At 60.2% G+C, this 15307-nt stretch overlaps 1 pseudogene; it reads right to left on the bottom strand.

Moving 5' to 3' along the window:
* Positions 1-2255: 2255 nt before the first annotated feature.
* Positions 2256-15084, bottom strand: LOC116577992 (annotated as a pseudogene).
* Positions 15085-15307: the final 223 nt, after the last annotated feature.

Raw genomic sequence — 15307 nt, 5'->3', positions numbered from 1 at the left:
CAGACACCCAGGAGCACCAGCCCAACCATGTGGACTGACTCAGTGCGACCTGGGTGTACAATGACCCCATCTTTCTACTCATCTGCAGGTCTGGCTGAGGTGCCTGCAAACCACAAGACCATCACAGCAGCTGGCTCTCCCCTGGGGAAGGAAGGGAGGTCTCTTCAGACCTGCAGCAGGAAATGGACCATCTACCAGGGGGTCTGGCTGATGCTGTCCTGATTCCAGGTTGGGCAGGAGGGTGGGAGGCCCAAGGGTCAGTGGGCCTGGCCCTCCAGCCACACCTCTGCCCTTCCCAGCCTCCCTGGCATCTGGGTCTTCACCCCAAAGTCACACGGGGGGCCGGGAAGAGTGAGGGCCAGAGCTGGGAGCCATGCTCAGGAGGCAGCCAGCATCCGGCTCTTCATCCTGTCCAGACTCTAGGCTCGCTTCAAGGGGTGCGGGGACCCTTGGGTGCACGGCAGGTGGGGCCTCCTGGCAGGCCTCACCTCTTCCTATGACTCCAGAGAAACAGTTTCGTTAGGGGCTTTCCCAGACTGAATCTCAGAGCCCAGGCCGTGCCAATAAGCATTGCCAGCATTAAGCAGAGAGCGGCTGTGGGATGGCCCAGGACAGGCTCAGCACCACGGTGGGTTTGGCAGGGACAGGTGTGGAGGCCTACCTCCGAAGAAGGGCAGCCCGCCAGGCCCTCCACTCCACCTGCTCTCACCACAGTGGCTCTCGGCTTCCCAGAGCTGGGGGGAGGGAAGGGTCAGGACATTCGAATGCTGGTTTCCCCAAATCTCTCACCCCATTTTCTTCCCCTGGGGCAGCATGGCTCAGACTGCAGAAGGGCAGACCAAGGGGCCCTGCTGCCATCACTCCAAGCTGGAGAAGCTGTCAAGGGGCCCACACACCATCATCCACCTGGCAAGGGTCCAACCCCCCCCAAACACTGGAGACCTGGTAGCGTGGCCTCATTTTGAACCTGAGGTACCTCTGAAGGGAGCTCTGCCCCTCCAGGCTGAGCACCAGGTGGCTGAGGACGGTCCCTCTCTGTGTCCCCACCTCTGTCCTCACCCACCCACTCTGCCCCCAGCTGCAGAAACTCAGACACACATGCCCCACAGCCCATCCCCCCGTTCTCCAAGCCCCTGAGCCTTTGCACACACTGTTCTCTCTGCCTCAAGGTCCTTCCCTCGGCTCTGTTGGCGTAATTCCTACAGATCCCTCCAGACCAGCCCGTATGGTGACCCTGATCCTGCATGGAATGCACAGTCCTCTGCTACTGGGTTTCTTCCCCTCTGTGACTACCCCTTCTCTGCCTCTTGAGGCTGTGAGCTGGGGTGGGCGGCTTTCCTACGGCTCCCCCCAGCCGCTGGCCAGCTAGCACACAGCAGCCCACTGCACTCGTTTGGACCCTTCCTCCGGGGTGAACGAGTGGGAAAGAAAGTAGGCCCCCACAGAGACAGAGGGTGTGGCGACGAGGCCCAGGGATCCGGCAGCTGGGGGGTGGGGTAGGGGTGGGTGGTGGGTGTGTGTAAACTCAGAAGATTTGGCCATGGCCCCTCCACCAACGGTTGTGTGGATGGGGGACGTGACCAAGATGGGTGGGGTCACTGGTCCATGTGACACCAAGACCCATCCCACCTGGGTCTCCCCATGTGCAGGCCCTGGAGGCCAGCTCTTCCCTGCCCCATGCCCCGTTGCCCCACACCCTGCCTCTAGGACATGAGAGGAAAAAGCCAGGCAAGGGGACCCCTCCACAGAGTGCTGATGTTGGATGGGGTAGTGGGGGTGCACAGAGCTGTGGCAGGTCCTGAGGTCATGTGCAGCATGGGGTCAGGGGAGGCCCCACTGTGCACTGCCTACTGGTCTATGGAGAAGGGAGATACAGGATTGTGGACCCGGGAGCCTGGTGGCCATACCGCAGGTGTTCACAGGGCGTCGGATGTGCCGTTTAGGGTCACGGGCTTCAGCAGCCTCCGTGAGCTCACATCCACACCGCAGTACTTGCTGCCCACAGCACTGACGCCTGCCCAGCCATGCACTACGGAGCAAGGACCCCAGCCAGCAAGGCTGCAGCGGGAAGCGAGAGAGCCGCACCTGGAGCCCAGCGTACACGCGCAGGCCGGCGTGACCAAGTCCGAGCGGGTCTCCGCCCAAGTGTGCAGCAGCGCATGCAGCGGTTCTGTGAGCGCGGGGTTCCTGCGATGGCTCCGGCAGCCAGCTCCATGGAGCAGTGTCAGGGCGGCGTGGGCAGAGCAACCGGGCAGTCATCTGGGCACATACTCGCTGGGAAGCCTGGCCCTGCCATGGGCATGCAGCGCCTTGTCCACCGTCCAGATGTAGCCGTGGATCAGTGCCCTCATCTTGGGGGTGAAGGACTCAGGATTGTGCCGGTGCTGGCCACGCCTTCTGAAGCTGCCCTCCTTGTTTTTCTCCATGCATAGCAGCCACTCCTTGCTCACGGACACATTGAGGAAGGCCACTATCTCCCACAGCATGGGCAGCAGGCTGTGGCGCAGCACCTCCTAGTGCATCACCAGTAGCCCCTTGCTGAATCGCAGCCGGTCCAGCACATTCAAGGACCACTAGGCCACGTAGCTTCGCACGAAGTCCGGCCACTCTGCAGAAAGAAATGCTCAGGTCGGCCCGCCTCGTGGGTGCTGTGGGCGGGGAGCCGGGGAGGCGGGCGACCAGGGCAGGCGGCCCCTTGGACCAGGCCCTCCTGACGACCCGCGGGCAGTAAGAGCAGCACTTCAGGGCCAGCCTGGGTCACCAGGCCACTTCTGAGTTGGTGGTCGTACAGCCCCACACAAGGACAGATGTGGCGTGTGTGGAGAGAGCTGGTTCCCTCTCTTGTGGATAGTGAGCGCCCTGCCTGCGGGGCCCACACCGGGGCAAGGAGAGGCACAGGACCTACACGGCACAGTGGTGTTCGTCATAGGTGGGAGACGGGGTGACCCTCATCCATGCTTACCTTGACGGGGATGAGCAGGGACAGCCGGAGGACAGGCGCAGCCCTGAGCACCTGCCCGGGTCCTCCTTTGAAGCTAAGTGAGTGAGGTCCTGGCCTGATGCCAACCACGTCCCTGGGGGTGGCCAGTCTACCCCATGATGCCGCCGGGCAGCCAGCAACGTTCCAAGAATATCTATCTGTGAGAGCTCTATCCTGGCAAATTAAGACATGCTTGGGCTTTTGTCTTGGTGGGGACGGTGTCAACATCAATAAACACAACTTGTGACCATCCAGCCACCTCGGATGGCATGGGGATCCTTCACTTTCCCTGGTCTTTACGACCACCCTCAGACAGGGACCGCCCTGGTGTCTTAGGGGGTAAACTGAGGTCTCTGGTAGCCGAGGAGGGACCAGAGCTCAGCCTCCTGCACCTGGGGCACCAGCAAGGGCCAGGGTGGGCTGGAGGCGATGGGGACATCTGCAGGGACAGGGTCTGTGGGGACGGGTCTGCCTGCCCCATGGCCCCACACCTGCTGTCCTCTGACTGCTCAGTGTCCCAACACTCACCACCCAGACCTGTGTCCCGGCCACACTGCAGGGGGCAGTGGCCGAGCCCGGGCAGGGCTGGAGACATGTGTCTGCACAGGAGAAGAACTGCCCGGCCTCCCCCACCCACCCACCCTTCTTCCTACCTTTGCTCTTCCAGTTTCGTTTGGCTGCATAGCCCGGGTGCCCGGCACACTTGCTGTTAAACTTGGCCACCAGGGACCTGTATGGGTTCTGGATCAGCAGGATGGCCGAGTCGAACATCTGGATCTCCCTGTGGCTGCTCTCGTGGGTCTTCACGCAGATGGTGCACCGGCTGCACCAGCGGTCCTTCTCGCCCTTGAATCCTGCGGGGGAGACGGGGGCCGCTGAGGACAGTGATGGACCCCACCGTGGCAGCAGGCAGAGCTGAGCATACCTCCAGGAGACACCACAGTTCTGGTGGCAGGGGCCTGACGCCCTTCTAGACCCTGCAGGCCTGTGTGTGTCGGCGTCTGCACGGCGATTTCCTGGGAGCGTCGCTGACAACCTGAGAGGGAGTCATGGCCACAGGCATGGCTCAGAGTAGGCAGGACATCTGCCAGGATCACAGAGCAACACGGGGCTCTGGACACATGGTGCAGGTGTCCCTGTGAGGCTGGGCTTCCAGCCCCCGCCCGGCAGTGGACCCCGGGGACCTGTGGCGTGGTTCCAGCCCTCCCCACCTGTAACAGTGTCACATGTGGGTCAGCAAGATGCTGCGGGCTCGTTCAGTGGTGGCCTTATGCTGAGGATGGAGGAACTCCACGTGCGGTCTCACAGAGCACAGGGCCTCCCAGGAACTAGGGGTAGGGGGCCGGTCAAGGGGTGCAGCCAGATGTCACAGAAGGACCCCCAGAGGAATGCCACAGAACCTAGCTTCCGGCCACGTTCCGACAGATCCGGGGTCTGCCAACCGGGGACCGGTGCTCCATAAATGAGCTTGCGTGTCTCCTGGGGTCTTGGGGACAGCGACAAGCCCCAACACCACCTACTTTGCGAGCTGGGGTGGGGGGGAGTGGCACGCAAAGGTGCTGCAGGCAGGGCTGGTCTCTGCCCCAAGCCTAACAACCGTCAGCCTTCACCAGGGCTCCTACTGCCCAACACTGGGGATGAGGAAAGGAGGAGCCAAATCACGGGTTGTGAACACAGGATCAGGATCGGGATCGGGTCCCCAGCACCCCAAGACCTGCGGTGCCTTCTGTGCTCTGCGGGCTGTCCCCACAGCAGCCGTTCTGTGTGTCCCATGGGCCACAGGTCACCCAGGACAGACCAGGTGCCCTTGCGTGTCACTAGGGGGTCGGTGCAGAGGCCAGCGGCCACCCCGCGCCAGTTCCATAAGCCTCACAGGGGGAGCCTCCAGGGCCATCACACATGGCCACTCCAGCCACTGGGCCCTGGGGCCACTTGCAGACCAAGACCACCAGCTGTGCAGACAGCTACTCTCCTCTAGACGAGCAGGTGGCCAGCGGCCTGTGCCATGGGACTCCATGGGCGCCAGGCCACAGCAGGCAGGACCCTGGAACAGGTCATCCGGCTGCCCCCCTGGGGGTGCTGGTAACACTCAGGACATAAGGATGAGCGACCAGCTTTCTTGGCTTCTCCCACCAGACCAGAACCCCCTGCCAAGCTCAGGACACTGTGGACCTGGGCTTCTCTTCATAGTTTGGTCAGGAATCTGGATGCACGGGGGTGACACCTGATGGCAGACCGACAGCCCCTTGCTTGGCTGGGGTTCCCGGTCCTACTCAACACAGGGAGTCCTCTCACTTCTGCAGGGGAGACTAGGGGTCACCAACTCTGGGAGGCTTTGCACCTCTCTTCAAAAACACAGCGTTTTGAGGAGCTCCTTCTGGCCTCACAGAAAATCAGACGAATGAGCCGGTGATGTCTCACAGAATTACTGTGGATTCTGACAACAAAGGGAAATTCGGAAAGCAGTCATAGCGTGGGAGTGCAAGACGCCAGAATGGATGTCCCGAGTCCCGGGCTGGCCGCACGACTGGGAATGTGTTTGCAGTGCTGGTTCCCCGGCCGCCTGGGCCGGCCTCGGGACTCCAGGCCCTGCGGCCCTTACTCACCCTTGTACAGGGTCACGTGGAAGTAGTAGCTCCCCGTGTAGAAGCTCAATGAGGTGCTGCGTCCATGTGTTCCCAGCTCCCAGGAAGCTCGACAGAGACACAGACACCTTGGCTTTGGTGGGCAGGGACCGCTGGTCCGTGAAGTGACTGTCTGAAAGGCCAGAGGCTGACCACCAACCGCCCCACCCGGACCCACCGCCCCCAGTCTCCTGCTTCACCGATGGGGAAACTGAGGCAGGCCCAGGGGGAGGGGTTGGCCACCCAGGCCCGTGCCCAGAGAGAGCTCTAGGGATGATGAAGCCTCCCACGGCCCGGGCAGCAAGCCCTGGCTCCCCAAACAGCACAGAACATTCCAGATTCTGCCCGAGGGTTGTGGGGCCTCATCTTGTGGCTCTCCTGCTGTTCCTCAAAGCACCATAATCCCCAGACTCAGGGAAAGGCCAGGTGTGTCCCGTGTCTACCTCCAGGGATGGTTGTGGCCTCACCTTCCCCACCCCAGGCCGCACGCGGCCTCACTGGTCTCTCCAAACGCCTGGAGAGTACAAGTGGCAGACATGGTGGGGAGGGCCCCACATGCCTCATGCCCCAGGCGCTGAACTCACCCTGCATGGGCATCTGGTAGACCTCGCAGTACTCAGCCAGCCTCTGTGCCTTGGGTTCCTGGCCATACACTGCACTGTCCACCACGTCCCGGAGGCTGAACTGAGGCATGGGGTAAGAACAATAGCACTCCCAGCCCCACGGGATGGCAAAGGGGAACTCCTGCCGGGGAGCAAGGGGTGAGAAGCATGTGGGTTGCCCACCGGGGCCAGGCCTCCTGGCTCCTGACAGCATGGATTGTGCCCATCCTTCCTGTGCCAGCCCCGGGTAGGCATGGCGCACAGAACGTGACGTCTGCCCCCAGGAGCTCAGAGGGGTTCAGAGACCCGACAAACAGTCAGCGTGAGCCAGGCCCAGGGCTAACATTGGGGGGCCGGAGGGAGTTCAGGGAGGACCCAGCGCAGGGGCGTCTGCAGGAGTCAGTGTGTGTAAGGGTCAGGATGGGGCAGGTGAGCACACATACTGTGTTGTGGGCCCACTGGCTGTGAGCCCAAAGGGACCTCTGGTGTTCCCGCTGGGGCTCCCTGGGGAGGAGACCAGCCCAACCCAGCTGCGGGGGGCAGGGGATGCAGGCCAGGACATTCCCAAGTCCTTGCCGGCTCTGCCAGGGTTAGGGGCAGGGAATGTCCTGGCCTCACTCACAGTGAGGCCAGCTCCTGGCCTCCCTGGCCTCCTCTATGGGGTTCGTTCCCTGCTCCTTCTGACCTCACAGAGGAGACCACTGGGCACTGGGCGACCTCGGGAAAGGTGCCGAGCCTCTCTGCCCTTCCCCACTGAACACGGGCAATCAAATTCACCTCGCACGTCCCTTATGAGGGTGGCCCGGCACGGGGCATGACACGTGCGGGTGCTCCAGGATACCCAGCCCCATCATCCCTGCCTGCCCCTACCTCTTACAAATGGAAATGCAGGGAGGGAGGTGGCAGGGAGGGAGGTGGGGGGCCGAGGCAGCACCATACAGACCTTTTTATTTTTTGCTCACAGCAAAAATCTCGTAAAATTAGAGAAAAGAAAAATCAATAGCGTTTTCTGAGCATGGCTTGGCAAAGTGAGGATCTCTGTGCTCAGAAAGTCACCGGGCCCATCCCAGCCATGGGGGGGGGGGGCAGTGCGGAGCCTGCGGCGGGGGGAGGGGGCTCCTGTGTTCAGGCGTGTGCTTCCTGGGTGTAGGGACCAGGGAGGAAGCAGCAGGCGTGTACCCCTTCAGATCCCGACACTGACCCTGACACCTCTGTGCCTCAGTTTCCCTGCCTGTGAGCCCCTTCTCATCTCTCAGGACTCCATTGCCCACTCCCATGCTTGGGGGACCTGAGGGTTTGACGCTTTGCCCAGGTTGGAAGGTTGGAAGTCCCACCCCCACTGCATCTGTCAGACCTGTCCATGGCCACAGCAGCCCAGCCCCCCACCAGCCGCACCCTTAGGCTCCACAGTGGGGCCTGCATTGGCATGTAGGGCTGGGGCCTGGACTGGGCCATGAAGCAGCACTGGCGGAGCCCCCATCCATCTCTCTGTACCACATGGCCTCTGTCCCAAGCCCACGACCGACCCTCACCTCAGGATGCAGCTATATTCGGAGACAGGGTCTCTAAAGGTGTACTTCAGTTAAAATGGGGCCATGGTGGGTGTGGGCCAATCCGACTAGTGTGGTCATAAAAAGAGATTCAGACACAGACACACAGACAACCATATGAACACACAGGCACGGGACACCCGTCTGTGAGCCCATGAGGCCTGAGAAGAAACCAGCCCAGCGACACCCCACCTTGGGCTTCTGGTTTCCAGAGCCCCAAGAAGTATGAGCCCCCTGTCTGTCGCACTTTGTTCGGGCAGTTTTGGTGACCTTCTACACTGGGGTCCTTATGGTACTTGGCGATGCACCACTGGCACATGCAGAGCTCAGGATCTTTGCACGTGCTGTTCTCTCTCCCTGGATCGTCCTGCCCCCAGACCTCCCCCACTTATTCAAGCCCCTTTCCCTGAGAGGAATTCACTAGCCACCCCAGTTCACACCACCACACCCTTCCCACCGCCACGAGACCCCATCCCTTTGCTGAGCCCTTTGGTTCTGCACGTGGGAATCACTGGGTCCCGTTTCCTCCCATAGTCAGCCATGGCTCTGACTTGTGCTTCATGGTCATCCAGCTACCCTAGAACATCCTGGAAACAGGATCCCTCAGCGCAGACTTTCCCTTCCCTCAGAAATCCATGTGCCCATGCTGGATCCCCGTGGAGGAACCTGCAGCTGTGGTCCACGTGCAGACACACCATGGGGCATCCATTCACCCCGCATATCTGGGCTCTGTCTGCTGTGTCCTCAAAAGTGCCAGTGGGTCCGGGTCCCAGAAGGAAGTGTCCCTCTACCAGTGGCCTCCCCTGGTGGGGGTTGCACCCCATCAGGGATCCAAGCCCCTCCGCTTCTTCGAGTGGATGAAACCATCAAGTTCTGGGTGCATTGGAGCGCGGGGGAGTGTGGATATCAATGCGGTTTTATTTACAACAGAACAGAACTGGGGGAGTGTGGATATCAATGCGGTTTTATTTACAACAGAACAGAACTGGATTCTGAAAACAAAGGACAATTTCCAGCCCGTCGGGGATTTCTACATGATTTCCATAAAAATTAAATATTGATTAAACTTTCTCTGCCAGCTTCCCTGCTCCCCCCACTCCCACCATCTTCTCAATGTTTGGAGAAGGGGAGGCAGGAGGGAGACACAGATGTGGGACCGTTTCCATCGGAGGGGCATAGGGAGACGGGGTGGGGGGACAGGTCTCCACCCAGAACTGCGTCCAGAGCCTGGGCCTTGTGGGTGCCAAATGCACAGTGATTCAGTTGGGTGCTGGGTCATGGTAGCCACAGCTGGGCCCTCCCGTCCCGGGAACCCCCCTGCAAAGTCACAGTCGTGGCCACAGGTCAGGTTATGGACATCCCAACAGGCCTGTCCGTCTCTGTCGTCCTTGAGTGCCTTTCTTGCGGTCAGTCCCCAGAATTATAGAGAATCACAAAAACGTCAGAGATCAGAACTTCGGGCTTTAGGAGGGCAAACTGAGGTGAGGAGGCAGGTGCTGAGCAGCCCAAGACTTCAGACCTTGAGACTGATCAGGGGCAGAAGCAGCCAGGGGCTCTGCCCAAGACCACATTCAACTCCATGGATGCACTCAGGAAAGTGGGGTTTTTTTGATGAAATCTGAAAACCAGAACGGAGCTTGCCTTCACCGATCTCCTGCCTCCCTTCACTCCGAGGCCACTTTGGACATGCACACCCAGAAGGAAAGAAGGTGCCTGGGGGTGGTGGCTGCTGGGATGGGCATGGAGGGCAGGCGTCACGGTCAACCACAGCCCATCCTCAGAGCCCATCACTGAGTGTGTGTCTTCTGCTGACACAATGCCACTGCTGTTGGGCTGCAAAGTAGGAGCTGTGTGATCAGGGAGGCAGCCCCAGAGCCAGGAGCAGCTCACACTCCCCTCTACCATGGAAACCCACAGCTTCAAATGGCATTGTAGAGAATCAGTGAGAATGCCATGGTTCAGGACCACAAGAATGGCCAGGACCACAAGGCAAGGACATGTCTACACAGGGACATGCACCCAGGTCACAGACTCTGAAGCCACCTTCCACCGTCTTTGGAATGAGGCCACATGACGCTTATGGAAACAAACCTGAAGTCTCATGAGTGACTCAGGAGACACGCAAGTCCCTCACACCAGTGACTCCTCCTGTGATGATGCGAGGAGAGCAATATGAGCCCCTGAAATGTTGACCTTCAGGAATGTTCGCAGCAGCATGGCCTGTAACCACGAAGAAAGAGCCCAGAGTGGGCAGGAGGGGTGAGCTCATGCCACGAGGAACACGTGGAACAAAGGAAAACGGAAGGATAGATTCCTTTTTTTTTTTTCTTTAAGCAGTCTCCATGCCCAGCTCAGAGTCTGAGGCGGGACTCAATCTCACGACCCTGAGACCATGAGCTGAGCTGAGCTAAGAGTCGGATGCTCGACCAGCTGAGCCACCCACGTGCCCTGAAAGATTCAACATTAAAGATTTGAATTCTGGCAACATACCCTTCGAACGAAAGACCTAAAGATGTTAAATGCCGTTGGTGGTTTTCTCTGATGCAGTAACATCACTGGTGAGTTCTAATTTAATTTCACATTTTCCAAATATTCTAAAATAGATGTGTGTTACCTTTATAGACATCCACCCCCAGAACACAATAAATTTTCTCTGAAGACACACACGGTATAATGTCGACAGGTTTATGGCCAAAATTGTGAGAGAACCCCAAGGCTGTGCTAGGTCGTCACCAGCAGACAGGACGGGCGAGCATTTTAGCAAAGGGAAAAACATCCTGAGGTCCACGGGGTTAATTCACAAAACCCAGATGCTCACTGCCCCACCGCTGGCCAGCTGCAGAGGCAGCACCCTTCTCCCACCCCAGGGCAGCCTGCACCTGCCAGGATCCATGTGGGTCTGGCAGAACAGTCATGGTGCAGGGAAAGAGCCGGATCAGCACCACAGGAAAGCCGGAGATGACCTGCCCAAGCCATCAGTCATCTATAGGAAGAGCTCATACTCGTCTCCCTTCATTCATGCCCTCCAACAGACCAGGAGCAGGTGTAGAGAAAGGGGACCTCCGGCCACACGCATGATCCTTGTGGAAGCAACAGGAGCCAGCAGTCTGTCTGCCCACGGTGCTGGAGCCCCTCACCAGCCCAGGTGCAGGCATGGAGACAGGGCAGGTCTGTCCCTGCAGCAGCAGAATATCAGACCAGATGACTTCTCTGTGCTCGGACACACGTGACATTGGCCGAGCCCCGTGCTGGTGGTCAGATGGTCATGGCGCTAATGGAGCCCCGTGTGTCCTTCTGTCCTTCTGTCTGCCACAATCGCGACAAACCCATAAACCACAGTGGAGACGTCCCCGCTGGGGCCACAAATGCCCCTGATGGCACGCGACCCAGACCGTCCCTCAGGAAGCCCAGCCTGACCCCAGCCTTGGCTCCGCGGTGGGGGTCCATGACGTCACCATGGCCTCACTCACCAAAGCGGAACACTGAAAACCACAGAAGTGCTCCACAGTGGGGGAGGGGTTGCATAAGCACCAGGATGTCCCCGAGAGGGAGCCCAAGATGGGGAAAGTGCTGCCCGTGCCAGGACAGAGCGGTCCCTGAGCCTGACCAACCCAGCAAGAAAGAGCAACTGCCTGTCCCCTCCCCAGACGCCACTCGGCAGGAACCGTGGCACCGTCAGGACAGGTTGGGTGCCTGCTCCCACGACCCCTGCTGGTTCAGGCAGTATGTGGGGGCAGCGTGTCCCCCTCGGAGCACCAGGAGGGTAAAGTGGGTCACCCGGCATGTGGGGTACCTCCAGGTTTGCAGATGGAGTGGCCAGGTCTGGTGCAGCCGAGCTCCTTGGACTGGCGATGGCAGTGGGTACTCCCAGGGCTGCAGACCTCTGGCAGGTGTGCAGAAGCCCTGGAAGGGCCACGTGTAGCAGATGCACACAGCCTTCCACCCACAGCTCTGCTCCCACATGCAGAGCTTGGCAACATGGGCCCCAGCCAGATGCTGTGAGCCCCCAAGGACACCCCAGACACCCCGAAATGCTAGAGCCACAGAGACCCACTCCAAAGGCTGCTGCTTGGGCTGGAAAGTGCAGGAAAGGCTCTGTCTCAGCCCTAATGGGCGCATCTCAAGAGGCATCAAGGAGGGCAGGCTCCCCAGCATCCCCAGAACCCACTTCCTGCAGCTCCAAGCCACCAGCAGGGTCAGAACCAGGAGGTCTGCCTGGGTCCAAATCCTAGCTCCCTCACATAGGGGATGGGTAACTTTGGACAGTATGTATGACCTTCTCTGCCTCCGTTTCCTCACCTACAATCACATGTCTCAGCACCTGCCAGACATGGCTGTTAGGAGGGCGGAGTGATTCCTATGTGGTGAGGGGTGTGGCTGCCACCGGAAGAACAAGGACATATGTGCCACCATCACCAGGACACTCCTGTCCTAGCCTCATCCTATTATGTGGCCTCTGGTCACAGTCCTCAGCACAAGAGAGCAGCCCCGACCTCAGCCTACTGCCATGCCCCGGGGCCCACATGTGGGCCACTGGACTGCAACCCAGACCTCAGCACTCTGGGGGTCCCATTGCTTACCAGCTCCACCTAGCCTAGACCACCGTGTCCCACCTAGAGCTCCCGCACGAGGCTGCGACAGAGGCCTCTGCACCCCGCCCACCCTCTGCAGAATCGTCTCCAAGCCCCAACTGACAAAAAGGCACATGTGTGACCACGGCCCTGACGCCAGGTTCAGCGCCCAGCCCCATCCATGGGCATAACCAATAAGCCGTCCACTCTCCCCAAGCTCAAGCCAGCACGTCCCACTAACAAACCCAGTCAGTTTGACACCTGCCATCGGGGAAGGCACGATCCTTCCAGACTCGCGGCCCAGCGGACACTCGCGGCCCCAGGCTGGCCGGGGTGCCTACGCAAGCACAGACCACACAGCCATCCCAAACCTGCGTCCAACCCGGGCTCCTGCCCCACGCAGGGCACCGCACACATGCACGCCTCACAGGTGCCCTTACCTTCTGGAAGCAAAACCCCGAGCACACGTCCACCATCGCGTTGACCTGCTCCAGGGAGTCCAGGAAAGTGTGGGTGCCTTCTCTCACAGTTGGAAGCATCCATGGTACGTGACAGTCCTCCCTGTGGGGACAGAATGGGTCTCTGGTGAGACACAGTGCCCCTGGCTGTTGGTGCCTGTCGGGGGGAAACGGTGGCTTCGGGGTCTGGGTAGTGGCAAATAGAGTCAGTGGGGGTTTCAAGCCAGACAGCAGACCACTCTGGACGGTTTGTGGCTGGCCAGGCTCCTGAGACCCTGGGCACCCAAACCTTGCCACCACGATCACCAACAAGGGACCACGTGGCTGCAGCTGCTAACCTCAGGCCACTTCTCCTGCCAGCTCCGTGGATGGTTTCTGTCCCCTCTCTCTCCCTCCTTCCTTCTCTTACCACCTCCGCAGGATGGTGTCTGCCCCCCCCATCCCTCCTTCCTTCTGCTAGCTCCCTGGGGATGGTATCTATCACCCCCCTTCCTTCTCCCACAGCTCCTGGGGAATAGTGTCTGTCCCCCCTCTGTCCTTCCTTCCTTCTCCTACCAGCTCTTGGGGGATGGTGTCTATCCCCACCCCCTCCATCCATCCTTTCTTGTCCTGCCAGCTCCCAGGGATGGTGTCTGTCCCCACCTTCCTTTCCTACCAGCTCCTGGGGGATGGTGTCCATCCCCCCACTCTGTTCATCCTTCCTTCTCTCACTAGCTCTGCAGGATCGTGTCTGTCCCAACCCAACACCCCTTCCCTCCTTCCTTCTCCTGCCAGCTCCTGGGGGATGGTGTCTGTCCTCGCCCATCCCTCTTTTCTTCCACAGAAGAAAAGGCCACCCAAGCGGCTGATATTATGGAAAATTCTACGTCCCTGCCATGCAGGTATGAGGAGAAAAGTAGATCCAGAAAAGTGAGATGCTGCCACGGCCCCTCGCTGTGTTGCGGGGTCAGACCGGAACCCCCGCCAGGCCCAGGAAGGCTCCCTGAGCCCACAAGCTATCCTCCAGCCCAGGTGGAGTAGTACAGCCCCAAGTGGGGTCCTGGCCTGCTGGGCCTTCTGGAATATTCCAGCTCTGACAGCTTGCACTCTGGCCACACTCATCAGGGCTGCTTAGGTGGGAGCCTCACTGTCATGCCCGCTTTGCCTACCTGCCTCAATAGCATGGAGACCCCATCACCAGCCAGCGCCCTGGGTGGTGTCTCAGTACACAACTGTAGAGCAGAACCAGGCCTGGAGTCTGGGAACCTGTCAGGTGGGCCAGCACTCCGTGGCTAGTGGGCCCAGAGAGTGCTCAACAGAGACGGACACGTGAGGAGCAGTGTGACTTGCCATGGGCTGTTGGTCTCAGTGGCACCAGCTGCCTCTGTCTGTGCCACCGTCATGGGGAGGGGCTGCTGTCCAGGTCACGGGGCCCCCAGGCATCCGGGAAAGCTCAGGGCCTCTGGACCACACAGCACGTGCGAGACCCCCAGATGAGCATGTCTGTCCTGCAGGCCATGAGCCCACACAGCCCTTGACTGCCCCCACACCCACCACACAAGCCCCTCCAGTAAGGCCGGCAGAGAAGGGAGGCCTCCAGCTCTTCCCTTTGTTGGGGATGCAGGGCTGCGGGTGGGAGAGGGAGCACAGGGAGATGCAGGCACACTCATGCTTCCTGGAGCCGGGCTGCATCTCCTCCACAGGGTAGATGGACAGCTGGCTGACGCCCTCGCACACAGAGCCATTCTCCCCTTTGCACTCATAGTTACACACCTTGGCCCGACGCTGGTCATCAGGAGCCAGTTCCTGCAGTAGCATTCGGCCCAGCCTCCAAGCCCGCGTATGCGTAGGACCTGCAGGGAGAGTGGCCCAGCTGAGTCGCTGCCCCGGCCCCATGGCAGTGGTGACCGAGGTCGGTGTCAGGTCAGGAGGCCAGGGCCGCAGCAGTCGGACCACAGCTGCCGGAGGCCGGTCTTCAGCCAGACTTACAAATCCCCCGGCTGGCGGGGAGCAGGCCGTCCTTCGTGATAAACTAGTTTGATGAGCCCCACTCGTGCCCAGTCGAGAGCTCTGTCCCCGAGGCCCCACCCCAGGAACAGTGGGCCCAAGGCCGTGGCGGGCTGTGAACAGGCTCTAAGGGCCAGGGGACGGGAGCCCAAATTCGGAGCCTGAATTTGTCAGCTCCTGGGATGCCAGCACTCCTGCCATGGATGATTTCAGCACCAGGCTGACAATGGTCCACGCTGGACCAGCACAAATCTGAAGCACCAGCTGCCCAGCGTCCGCCGAGGGCCGCTCCCCACCTGCTTGGACCAGGCATGGCCTCAGCGCAGGGGAGGAAAGATGGCAGACGGGCCCCAGCTCAGGCCACACGGGACACTGGCTCTGGACACAGGCCGGGGCATTCACGCCCCCACCTCCAAGGACTGAAAACTCCCTGCACTTCTCATCCCCATTTATGGCCACTGGCTGGCCATGGGGCCCAACTGTCCCTATCTACCTGCGAGTCTGCTCCCCAGACTTCTGGGGAAAATTTCCCAGGA

The sequence above is a fragment of the Mustela erminea genome, chromosome 18 (genome assembly GCF_009829155.1).
Source record: "Mustela erminea isolate mMusErm1 chromosome 18, mMusErm1.Pri, whole genome shotgun sequence".
Lineage (NCBI taxonomy): Eukaryota > Metazoa > Chordata > Mammalia > Carnivora > Mustelidae > Mustela > Mustela erminea.
This window is presented reverse-complemented; position numbering and strand designations above follow the sequence as displayed.